Here is a 12,712-nt window from a genome sequence, read left to right on the forward strand (position 1 = left end):
ACACTTATATGATCATGTCATCGCTTAACCTTCCCTTTGATAAGCTAAATCGATTGAGCTCACTGTGTCTCTCGCTGTAAAGCATGGCGTTTTCCAATCCTTTAATCATATTTGTGGCTCTTGTCTGAACCCTCTCCAATGTTTCGACATCCATTTTGAAGTGTAGACACCAGAACTGTACATGGTATTCCCATAGCAGTTGTACCAGTGCCAGATATACTGGTAATATTACCCTGTTACTCCTCCTCGATTCTCCCACTTATAAATCCCTGGAAAGCCTTAGCCCTTTTACCCACAGTTTTGCACTGGGAGCTCATGGTCATCTGACTGTCCATCATGACTCCCACTGTTTCCCAGGATAGGGCCCCCCATCCTATAACTATGGCCTGTATTTTTTGTTCCTAGAGGTCTGAACTTTCATTTGGCCATATTGAAATACATATTGTTTGACTGCTCCCAGCTACAATCGCTACATAACAGTGATTTGTCCTCTTCTTTATTTATCCCCCAGCCTTTCTATCACCTGCAAACTTTATTAATGATGATTTTATGTTTTCTTCCACACTTGTATGTTTGTTAAACATCACATCACTTTTCCTAGTCTCCCAGGTAGCTACTAAGTGTGCTGTGATATTAACAAATATACAAATATCACTCTCAAAGGGGGAGGCAGCATTATTTTTATTAATGAGTCTCCCAAAAAACCCTACAAATACACATCCAAATCATTGTAATTTATATCTGTGAATATTTAATTGTTTTTCCTAATGTTAATTAAGTATTTTAGGAAAAAGTGTCAGTGTGGCCATCAGTGAGAGTTGGTGGCTGCACTCTGAGGCCACCAAAAATTTTGTTGAGAGAACCCCTGGACTAGAGGATCAGAATGGTCCCTTCTGACCTTGGAGTCTATGAGACTACCAAAAGAATAGATACATTGCTACCCTTGGTGTAAGGTAGAGAGCTGGCCTCTGTCTCTCTCTTTTGTACCTGGTTGGATGCTGGCAGTTTGTGTTTCCCACTGTAACTTGCAAGCCCTCTGTCTTTTATATACTCCTGTGGGAATTCTGCACCACTGCATGGGGGCTGAATTTATATCCCGGGTAGATTTCTTTGCTTCCCTTCAGAAAAATGACTTTCTCATGGGGAAGCAAAAAGAAGCTGCAAAAGCAGTCATGCGTCCCTCCCCATCAGACCCACCCCCCGTCCACCCAACCGCCATGCATCCAGACACCCCTATCCCCCTACCCCACCACTGAGCCTCACACCCTAGAACCACCTCTCAAGCAAACCGCCTGCACCAGAACTCCCACACTGCGAAGCCTCACCCCCTGCAGCCAGAGCCCCCCACACCCAGACCCCCCCCCACCAAACTCCCCACACCCGGTCCTCCCCAGCCCCACCTGATCTGGTGACTCCTACCCTGTGCTGGGCTCACCTGCTAGTCCTAGCTAGGCTGGGGGTGGGGGAGGTGTGCACTTCCCTGTATGGAGCAACCAGGGCTGGGGTCAGGGCCGGGTCAGGGCCACCCCCAGAAATCTCCCATGATTCCGCATGCCTCCCTTGTTTCCCGCCCCCATTGCACCTCAGCTGTGGGGAGGGGTCACTGTACAGGGAGCTGTTCCCCTCTCTGCCCAACCCCTGTGCATACAGACCCCCCCCATACCCAGACCCCCCACCAAGCCCCACCCCCTCTGCATCTAGACCTCCATCCCTGCACACAGACCATGTCCTGCTGAGTCCCTCCTCCCCCTCCCCCACAGCCACACCATCCCCTGCTGAGCCCCCCACACTCGAACTCCCACCCTGATGAGCCCTGATGCACCTGGATGACCCCATGAACCCTCTGCATCTGGATCCCCACCTCAACCATCTGTATCTGGATTCCAGCTGCCAAGCCCCATTCTCTCAGCACCCAGACCCCTTGCTGAGCCACCCAGATCACCTGCTGAGCCCCATCCCACCACACCCAGACCCACCCCACTGAGCCCCAACCACCTTTACCTGAACCCCCTGCAGAGTCCCATTGCCCATGCACCCGGAACCCCCAAAACGAGCCCCCGTTGACCCAGATTCCCCTACACACATCCAGACCCTGCACAGAGCCACCCACACGAGATTGCCCCACACAGAACCCCACACCCGGCTCCCCCCCACATTAAGCTCCCCCACACTTGGACCCTGCCAGGATGACTCTGTCTGTCCACACCTAATGCGCCTGGCACGGAGCTGCTAATCCTGGTGAGTTGCTTCATCTGCTGCTACTACTGAGGGAATTCTGCACCAAAAAATTAAAAATTCTGTGCACAATATTTTAAAATTCTGCAAATGTTATTTGTCAATAAATAAATAAATATAGAGGCTCCAGCATGGCAGTGAGGAGCACAGGCCACTGGCTGCATGGAGGTGGGAGATCACCTTGCAACCCTCCCCCCAGCCCTGGGACACAGCCCTCTGGGGCAGGCCTGGCCCTTGCGCTAATTCCAATCACTGTTAAAATTTTGCAACCTATTCCCCCCAGTCTTAATTTGTCTAGTTTCAACTTCCAGCCACTGTATTTTAGAAATCTTCAGAAATATCTTTGTTCATGAAGTTAAAGTGCCATTTACTATCAGAAATCTTCTCCCCATGTAATTACCTAAGGCTTGTGTTAAATCCACTCTTAATCTTCTCTTTGATAAAATAGATTGAGCTTCTTAAATCTTTCACTGTTAGGCAGGTTTCCAGACCTCAGATCTCTTGTGTGACTCTTTTCTGAACCCTCTTCAATTTTTCAACCTTTTTTTGAAGTATGAAAACTAGAACCAAGGGCACTGGAACCTTTGCAGAAGGGGGGCACCAGCGCTGGAACGGGGGAGGCCGTGGGCCACTATGCCCTTTTTACATGGGTGTAGTTTGGGGGGCAAAGGATGATGTTGCCTCCTGCAAACTGCAAGCCTTGGGTAAGCATGGAGTGGTGGCAGCAGGGGTTATGCTTTTGTGGTGGTGAGCTGATCACCAGTATCAACTGTAGTCCTACTCAATATTCCCACTTTAACCCTGTTATTGTATTATTATTGGGAGTTCACGATCAGTTGGTTTCCACACTAAGGGTTGGATTCATAAAAGGATATAGGCTCCTAACTGCCATTTAGGGGCCTAAATCCTAGAATCAGGCCCCACTGGGATTCACAAAGCCCCCACTCAGCTGCCATCTAGCCCTCTAGGTGCTTGAACTCTCTCAGTGCCTAAATTTTTGCAGTGAAATTGACTAGGTGCCTATGTTCCTGCTTCTGTGCATGCACACTGGTGCCCTGCACCAGGAGTCTGGAAACCTAAGCTTTAGAGCAATGCATGAACCAGAGGAAGCTAAGTGTTTGGCTGCCTAACTCGCCTGCAGGGCTCAATCTGGCAGGTGTTCTCAGAACTCGCCTACTGGATCCGGGCCCCATGGGTGATCTCACACAAAACAGTGTGGGAAAAGAGGACTTCCCTCCTGCCTGGCCGCTGGAGGATTCGGGGGTGGTCCTGCGGGCCGGGTGCAGGGGGCTCGAGCGAGCCCAGCCGGTCCGCCCCGGGGCCGGGGTCTCCGCCTGCGGCTCAGGGGGGTGCGGGTCGTCGGGGGAGGAAGCCCGGGGAAGCTGCACACCGGCCGCCTGGCCCGCCAGGCCAGCCCTCGCCTATGGTGGCCGCGGGGGGGGGATTCGGGGCGGTCCCGTGAGCCGGCGGCCGGGCGCAGGGGACCCGAGCGAGTCCGAGCGAATCCGTCCATGGCCCGGGGTCTCCCTCTGCAGCTTTGGGGGCCATGGGTCCCCGCTGGAGGAAGCCACTGGGCGCTGGACAACCGCCGTCCGTCCCGCCTGGCGAGGCCTCGCCTGGGTGGCCGCGGGGGGATTCGGGGCGGTCCTGCAGGCCGGTGGCCGGGCGCAGGGGCGGGTGGGGGGGGGCCGAGCGTGTCCGTCCCGGGCCCGGGGTCTCCCCCTGCGGCTTCGGTGCCCGGGGGGTCCTCCGCGGAGGAAGCTGGGTGGGTGTTGGGGGGGAGCTGGACCCCAGGCGCCCAGACCCGTGACCTGCGGCCGCGACCTCCGACTCGGCAGGAGCGACGAGGGGCTTTCCGGCCCGTCCCCCCCTCTCCTTCCTCCCCAGAAAAGGAGAGAGAGCTGGCTCAGACCGGGAAAAGCTGCCTACGGCAACTGGGATTCCCAGGCGGTCACCCATCCAGGTACTAGCCAGGCCTGGGACTGTTTACCTTCCGAGATCGGACGGGATTGGGGGCGTTTGGTCCGGTATGGCCATAGGCACCCGGCCCCGCGCCTCCTCGCCCGCTTTCCCCTGCCGACGCCCGGGCCTGCCGCATGGTGAGCCCCGGTTGGACTGCCCCCTGCGGCAGGGCCCCCTTTTTTCCTTTTCAAGCTCCGGGGTCCGGGCTGGCCGCCAGAGCCCCTCTGCCCGCCCGCCCGCCCTGGCGTCGGGGAAAATATTGTCCCGGACTTCCAGTGGGCCCGATCCTGTCAGCCGGGGGGTGGGGGGCAGTCCCTCGCTGCGGCCTGGGAGGGTGAGCCCAGGGCGGCTTGCCTGGCGGCCGGGTCCCGGCGGGCCCAATCCATTCCCCCACACGCCACCCAACGGTTCCCCGCCCCGCCCCCGTGCCTGGTTCGGACCCTGTTCCATCGCGCCGAGGCAGGCGTACCCCGCGGGAACCGTCCGAGTCCCCTCCCGGGCACCAGGTCAACCCGTGGAATCAAACGGGTTCGCCTGCTGGCCGGTTCGCTTCCCGGCCACCAGATCAACCCATAGATTGCCGACAGGCATACCCAGTGACCGGTTTGCTTTCCGGCCACCAGGTCAACCCATAGGTTTTAACGGGCATGTCCGGTGGCCGCTTTGCCGTCCGGTCACCAGATCAACCCGGATCTCCCTCCTTCCCTGGGCGCCCCCCCTCCTCGGAGGCGTCGGGTTCCATTTTTTTCCAGACTTCCAGGGGCCCGATCCAGTCCGCTGGGAGGAAGTCCCTCGCTGCGGCCGAGGAGGGTGAGCCCAGGGCGGCCTGCCGGGCGGCCGGGTCCATGTCTCTAGTTGGCCCGATCCTTTTTTTTTCCTTTTCCGGCTCCGGGGCCCGGGGTGCCCGGGTAGCCCTCCGCGGTGGCAGCGGGCAAAATTTTTTTTACCAGACTTCCGTGGGCCTGATCCTGACAGCCGGGAGGCAGTCCCTCGCAGCATCCAGGGACGGTGAGACGCTCGGCCACCGGGTCAACCCGGAGGAAGCGGGCTGAAATAAATGTTTTCCAAGTCCGAAAAATTTTCAAAGTCCCCTCTCGGCCACCGGGTCAACTCTTTTGGAGCGAATGGGTTGACCTGATGGCCGGTCATCTCGCGGATGTCCGGAAGGGGTCGCCCCACGCTGTCTCGGCCGACCGAGGGAACCACGAGGTGGCATGCGATTCCAGGTTCGTACCGCCGAAGGCAGGGCTTTGGCTTTTTCGACCTGTCTTTCAAGGACTGTGTGCGGAGATTTCTGAGGACAGGTTTTTCAGAGCCTGTGAGACCCGGAACTCAGCCTAGGGGATCAATCCGAGTATTGTACCCGACCTTGCACGGCAGGGGGAAACGGGCACGTTTGACGGCAGAGGGCAGCACCCGGCCCTCCGCCGAGACGGCCCGCTTTTCCCGGCTCTTAGCTCATGGGCCCCGCAGCGGCCGGGACCCAAGCTCCGAGTGTCGGCGCTCCCCGGAGAGAGGGGGGGCCCGCTCCTCTCGTGCCCGCCGATCGATGTGGCGCTGACGTTCGCGACGGGAAGGGCCCTTCGCGGGCCGGCACCCCAACCGCGGGGACGTCCGGTGTTCAGGCAGATCGGGACCCTCTTCCTTTTCGCGTGCACGGATCCAGGGACCGATGGGGACTTCCCTCCTCGGGGCGGCCCGGGCATGTGCCCGGCCCTTCGTGTTTGGGGCCGTCTGGCCGAGATCTCCGCCATGCGAGGTCGAGTGGTTCCGGCAGACCACCCAGGGGTCCGAGAAACCCAGGGAGCCGCGAGGCTCAGCAGGGCCAAACACGGTCGCGAGAGCGAGCAGGGGCGCGCTGCGGTCCTCCCCCGCCACACCCAGCAGGACCACACCACGCGTCGTGGGCCACGGGAGGTGGGGTGGCCCTCGGCGTCAGTGGGACCCCCGTACCGCCCTCTCGCTGGAGCACCAGTAACCCCTGCTGCCCTCCCTGTCTGGGTCGCTGACTTCTTCTCTAGCGGGTTGCCTGGAAGGCGGTGGCGGCCTCTGCGCCGCGTCGCCACGTAAAAAAAAAAGAGACACCGGGAAAAGCGGGGCGAAGGGGGGGGCTCGAGGGGGCCCGGCTCCGTCTGACTCCCGACATCCTTCTTCGATGCCACCCAGGGCACCGCGGGCGGGGGGGGGGAAGAAAAGCAGCGCGAGGGCCCCGCGCCCTCTCCGCTGCCGGACTCTCCCCTGGTGTCACCCGGAACACCGCTGACTGCGGGGAGAGAGGTTCGAGGGGAGGTGCCGGGAGGGGGGGGTCTTTACGGCCCCCCCCCCGCCCTGTCTCACTCTCTCTTCCGCTGGCTTTCGCCCTGGGTGTAACCCGGGCCGCCTGGGAAAGCGGGAAGAAGGGGGGCTCTCTTCGGAGGCTCACCCCATTTTTTCCGCCGTCCTTCTTTGGCGGCTCCCGGGGCACTCTGCCGCGGGCTTGAAGCCGAGGGAGCCGGAAGGTGGTCGGGGTCCTGACGGTCCTCCGTCTCTCTCCTGCCATCCGTCGTGTGGCCCGGGGCCGATCTTGGGGGGATTGCCATCCCCGTCAGTCCTCCACCTCTCGCTGCGTCGCGGGTCCCGCTCCTTCCCTCCCGGGGGAAGGCCGGTGGGGCCCGCTGGGCAGGGGTGCCTCAAGTCCTCGTGGCGGGGCCCCCGCTCCTCCTTTCTGGAGCGTGGCTACCTGGTTGATCCTGCCAGTAGCATATGCTTGTCTCAAAGATTAAGCCATGCATGTCTAAGTACACACGGCCGGTACAGTGAAACTGCGAATGGCTCATTAAATCAGTTATGGTTCCTTTGGTCGCTCCAACCCTAGGGTTACCATATTTCATCAAGCAAAAAAGAGGACGGGAGGAGCCCCGCCCTAGCCCCACCCCTGCCCCTCTCACTTCCCGCCCCCCCAGAACCCCCAACCCTCCCCCCGTTCCTTGTCCCCTGACTGCCCCCTCCTGGGACCCCTGCCCCTAACTGCCCCCCAGGACTCCACCCCCTACCTAAGCCTCCCTGCCTCTTGTCCCCTGACTGCCCCAACCCTTATCCACACCCCTCCCCCAGACAGACCCCTGGGACTCCCACTCCCCATCCAACCACTCCCCATCCCCTGACAGCCCCCCCAGAACTCCCAACCCATCTAAACCCCTCTGCTCCCTGTCCCCTGACTGCTCCGACCCCTCTCCCCACTCCTGCCCCTCCCACTTCCCCCCTCAGAACTCCCAAACACCCCCCCCCGCTCCTTGTCCCCTGACTGCCCCCTCCTGGAACCCCTGCTCCTAACTGCCCTCCAGAACCCCACCCCCTACCTAAGACTCCCTGTCCATTGTCCCCTAACTGCACCCTCCTGAGACCCCCCCCAACTGCCCCCCAGGACCCTACCCCCTACCTGTAGCCTGACTGCCCAAAACTTTCTCCACTCCCCCAAAAAGCCCCCTCTGAACTCCCGACCCCCCCCCCCCGTTTCTTGACTGCCGCCTCCAGAACCTTCCTGCCCGCTGGCCCCCTTACCCTGCTGCTCAGAACAGGGTGTTGGGCTCTGTGCGAGCCGGACACGTGGCTGCGCTCCCCAGCGCAACACAAAACCCGGTCCCTGGCCCTGCACAGTGCTGCCGGAGCTGGGCTGCAGGGGAGAGCTGCCGGCTCAGAATGCAGGGCGGATCTGGCTCCTCTACAGCTGCTCCGGAGTCCAGCCCGGGACTTCCCTGCAGCCCTCCCAGCCGCTCGCTCTGCTCTGCCGGGGGAGGGGGGAAATCCCGGACATTTTGAGTGATTTACAAATTCACCCCGGACGCTATTTTTAGCACAAAAAGGAGGACATGTCCGGGTAAATCCGGACGAATGGTAACCTTATCCAACCCTTACTTGGATAACTGTGGTAATTCTAGAGCTAATACATGCCGACGAGCGCTGACCTCTAGGGATGCGTGCATTTATCAGACCAAAACCAACCCGGGCTCGCCCGGCCGCTTTGGTGACTCTATGTAAGGGGACTGTTGCCCTCTTACTAACATTCAGTGGGGGTGTTTTGGTTGGCTAGCTCCCAGCACTAAAAGGGGAAGGGTCGATGGTAAATCAGGAGCCTGAGACTGACTGTCCCCAGGAACAATGGGGAGAGGCCAATGCTCCAGATCAGCCTGATTGACAGGGCGGACAGGCAAATCAGAGAGTCAGGAGGCCAGGGCGGGTCCCGTCCTCTGTGTGAACTGGAATGGCCTGAGTCAGACAGAGTGGGGCCGAGCTAAGGAGAGAGCAGGGGCCCGAGCTGAGCTGCTGGGAGCAGAGCTACAGCCCCAAAGCCAGAGCACAGCCCAGAGAGAGCAGAGCTGTCCTGGGAGGAGAGCTGCAGCAGCCAGAGCCAGAGGGGCCAGACAAGCAGCCAGGAAGCAGGTCAGAGCTGGGAGCAGAGTCACAGAAGCAGCCTGCAGAGCAGAGCTGTGCTGGGGGCAGAGCTGCAGCAACCAGAGCCAGAGAGGCCAGAGAAGCAGCCCAGGGAGCTGGAGGCAGAGCAGCAGCAGCAGCCGTGCTGAGGCAGAGTGGAGCTGGAGCCGGGGCTGGAGCAGTCTGGAGCTGGGGCTGGGGCAGTCTGGAGCCGTGTGCAGTCCGAGTGTGGTGAGCAGCTGGGGAGAGTGAGGGGGACCCTGGGCAGTGGGCCCAGCACAGGGAGACGCCTCAGCCAAGAGGCCTTGCAGGCCAGACTTGCAGGGGGATCATAACCCCGACCGGGCGGGGGCGACGCTGGGAAGAAGGGTCCTGCCACCTAGAGCCTGAGAGCGTGTGGCCACCACCAGAGCAAGTGTCCAACCCACAGCGTCTCTGCAGCACAGACAGGGCCTGAGAAGCAGGCCTGGGACCTACAAGGAACAGACTGAACTGCCCTGACGTACCAGAGACACTGTTTGTAATGTTCCCTGCCACAGAGCGGGGTGATGTGTTTTCCTTTAACCTTTCCCATTTTTCCTTATTCTTTTTTAAAATTAATTGTGAATTAAACAACTTGTATTTGCTTTAAATTGTATGAAATGATCAGTGGGTCAGGGAGGTGCCCAGTACAGAGAGAGTACCCCGGAGTGGGGACACCCTAGCCCCTGTCCTGGGTGACCATAGCAGGGTTGGGGGTCGAGCCCCCCAGGAATCCTGGGCCCAGCCTTGTCGGGGTTTACGAGGACACTGCCAGACAGGAGAGTGGAAGGGGAGTCCTCAAGGGCAGGGAGGCCTCTGGGTAAAGGAAGTGGGAGCGAGGACTCGGATCCTTTCGCTAGCCCACTTCACCGGGGTAGTGCAGAAGCCAGGAAAGTTCCCCACAATAGCGGGACCATTCCCCCGCTTACATAATTGGCGTCACGAACAGGATCCTATCCACAGGGTCCATCCCATTGGTTTTCTGGTTAAGTTCTAGTAGCATGGTCCGGGGCTAGTTGAGCACCCTACCATGGCTGGAATTGAAGAACTACGAACCCAGTTTGCTGAACTTCAGCGCAGATTATCAGACCAAGCGGAGGCATTACAGCAAGCTAGAACTGAACAGAGAGAAGCCTTATCGCTGGCCAAGGCAGTAATAGACCAACAGACCGCAGAAGCTAAGAAACCCCCTCCTATTTATGTCCCACGGGAGCGGAAGGTCACGGAGTTTGGTGGCTTCCCGACTAGACCAGGAGACATTACAGTAGAGGAGTGGGTCAAGTCTGTGAAGGCGGCTCTGCGTGTGCTAAGAGTACCTGAAGAAGATCATGTGGACTTCATAGAGGAGCACCTCAAGGGCCAGGCCAAGGCCACAGTAAAGTTCATGGCAGTGGCAGACAAGAAAGACGTGGAAAAGGTATTTGAACTCCTCCTAAAAGTGTATGGAGACAAGGTACCTATTGGAACCCGACTAAAGGAGTTTTTTGAGAGAAAGCAGGAGCCTGGTGAAACTGTCCGGGCATACGCATATGACCTCCAGGAGAGAATGAGCAAAGTGGAGCGGCGAGACCCTCAGCGAGTTCTAGACCCAGATACGGTTCTGAAAGAGCAGTTGGTGCTGGGGCTCCGTGATGACTCCCTCCGACGTGAAATGAAAAGGAGGTTTAAAGAAGAGCCCAGTAAGAAGTTCCATGAACTCATGCAGGCTGCCATTATGTGGTCAGAAGAAGAGGAAGTTCCTGTGGCAGAGGCGGCCAAGCCTAATCCCCATACACAAAGTGGGGGCCTAGTGAATGCAGCTGCTGGGGAAAAGGTCCTGTCCCAAACAGAGCTAACATTGGAAAGCTTAAGTGAAGCTGTCCAAAAACTGGCGGTCCAACAGGGGGAGATGCTGAAAGTGATGACCGAGTTGATGAAAGAAAAGAATCCCATTAGTATGCCAAAGTATCCAAGGGCACCGGGATCCCGAAGAGCCCCACTGAAGGACGAGCTGGGAAGATACATTTGTTACACTTGTGAAAGGCCAGGACATACTAGCCGAGAATGTCCACTGAGAAGGAGAACAGAGTCCCAGGCACTCGAAACCAATGGGGCACCAGGAGCAAGTGGTCCCTCTACAGTAGAAGGCCAAGCAGCGGCAGAAGGATTCCTAGGCCTGTCCTTTGTGGAAAATCCCTCTGCATACAGTGTTGAGAGGAACGTGGGCAGTGCCAGCATATCTAGCGATTTCTGTAAGCGAGCATTTGGAGATTGTCTAACTGCTGAAGTATGTATAGCAGAGGTTGATGTTTGTTAGATACTGGCTCAGAAGTCACCACCATTACTGCGTCGCATTTTCAAAAATATCTGAAGGACAAGGACCTGACCATGCACAGCACACGGTTTGTACGTCTAACAGCTGTTAATGGACTGGCAATCCCAGTGGTGGGGTGCCTTGAAGCAGACATAGAGTATATGGGCCAGACACTGCCAGGAAAATGCATCTTCATCCTGAAAGACAAAGCCTCAAAAGGGAGCCATATAGGAGAAGGAGTCCCAGGGATTCTAGGGATGAACATCATTAGTGAGCTGAAGGAGCTACTCTTACCAGGAAAAGGGACCAGGAGGATGAACTGTCATGAGCAATCTATGAAGAATGCTGTGCTGAGTAAAGTACTGGCTCGAGAGGAGAGGCAGAGTCTTTCCCTGGGCCCCACAAGGCATATGGGAAATGTTAAGGTGGGCAGAGAACGGAAGACCATTATTCCTCCTTGGAGAGGGAAGATCCTTGACGAACACAGTTGTGTACCAGGAAATGAGCTGCAGGTGACGAGGGAGAAGGGAGGACGAGTTACCTTTCTTCAAGAAAGATGTGATGGGAGACTGCCAGTTCCAGTTCAAGCGGCACGTCAAGGGCTGATTCCTGCACATGTGGCTAACATAAAGGCGTTGCCAGAGAAGCATCAAGAAGTCTTTTCTAAGGATGAGGTGACGAATTATGATGACCAGGTCAAAGGTCACCATGACAGGCTGAAGACAGCCTGGACAGTTGCTCTCAGTACAACTAAAGACACAGCCCAAAGTAGAAAAAGGACTTATGATAGCAAGTCCAGTGGGGCTCTCATCAGATCTGGTGACTGTGTACCACTTCGTAGCCGTAGACGCCGGAGATGTAATAAAATACAGGACAAATGGAAGCCAAATCCCCGCACTGTGGTCACCCACAACAATCCCAAACTGCCAGTGTACGCTAACCAGCCTGAACGAGGAGGTCCTGGGATAGTAGTACATAGGGACCAGTTGAAACATTGCACTCTTAGTCCAGACAGGGACCATAGGACGTGTAGATCAGTACGCCCTGAGGAGGCTGAAACCAATTGGGAAATGGTTCTAGTCCCACAAACCGAATACAGAGTGGGGCAAACCCAAACCCTAACAAGAATGGCCAGATCCTTCAAACTGACCCAGTATTACCCGAGGATAGGAAAATAGAAAATATGGGTAATGAACCGCCAGTCTTAAGAAGGTCCCAGAGGGCTAATAAGGGCATACTTCCTGTTAGACTTAAAGATAATTATGTTATTGGTTCTATGTAGTGTTTTAATGAATATTGTTATGTATGGTATTAAGAAGTAGATGTGGAATGTTAAATATGTTAAATGTTCTTTTGATAATTGTTAATGGGTTGTTGATATACAATGATATGGGTATATGTTGTTACCATGGGGCCTGGATGTACCGATGTGAATATTGTGGATGTGGCAGTATTTTAGCAAGGGGGAATGTAAGGGGACTGTTGCCCCCTTACTAACACTCAGTGGGGGTGTTTTGGTTGGCTGCTCCCAGCACTAAAAGGGGAAGGGTCGATGGTAAATCAGGAGCCTGAGACTGACTGTCCCCAGGAACAATGGGGAGAGGCCAATGCTCCAGATCAGCCTGATTGACAGGACGGGCAGGCAAATCAGAGAGTCAGGAGGCCGGGGGGGTCCCGTCCTCCGTGTGAACTGGAATGGCCTGAGTCAGACAGAGTGGGGCCGAGCTAAGGAGAGAGCAGGGGCCCGAGCTGAGCTGCTGGGAGCAGAGCTACAGCCCCAAAGCCAGAGCA

The 12,712-nt window shown here is 57.2% G+C and overlaps 1 protein-coding gene and 1 pseudogene across 4 annotated transcripts in view; one reads left to right on the forward strand and one right to left on the reverse strand.

Annotated features, from left to right (window-relative positions):
• Window positions 1–12,712, forward strand: part of FEZ1 (fasciculation and elongation protein zeta 1) — a 157,164-nt gene that overhangs the window by 40,208 nt on the left and 104,244 nt on the right. The window lies entirely within an intron of this gene.
• On the reverse strand, window positions 4,158–4,276 carry LOC128823870 (5S ribosomal RNA; annotated as a pseudogene).

This window comes from Malaclemys terrapin, chromosome 15 (assembly GCF_027887155.1).
Source record: "Malaclemys terrapin pileata isolate rMalTer1 chromosome 15, rMalTer1.hap1, whole genome shotgun sequence".
In the NCBI taxonomy this organism is placed as follows: Eukaryota; Metazoa; Chordata; order Testudines; family Emydidae; genus Malaclemys; species Malaclemys terrapin.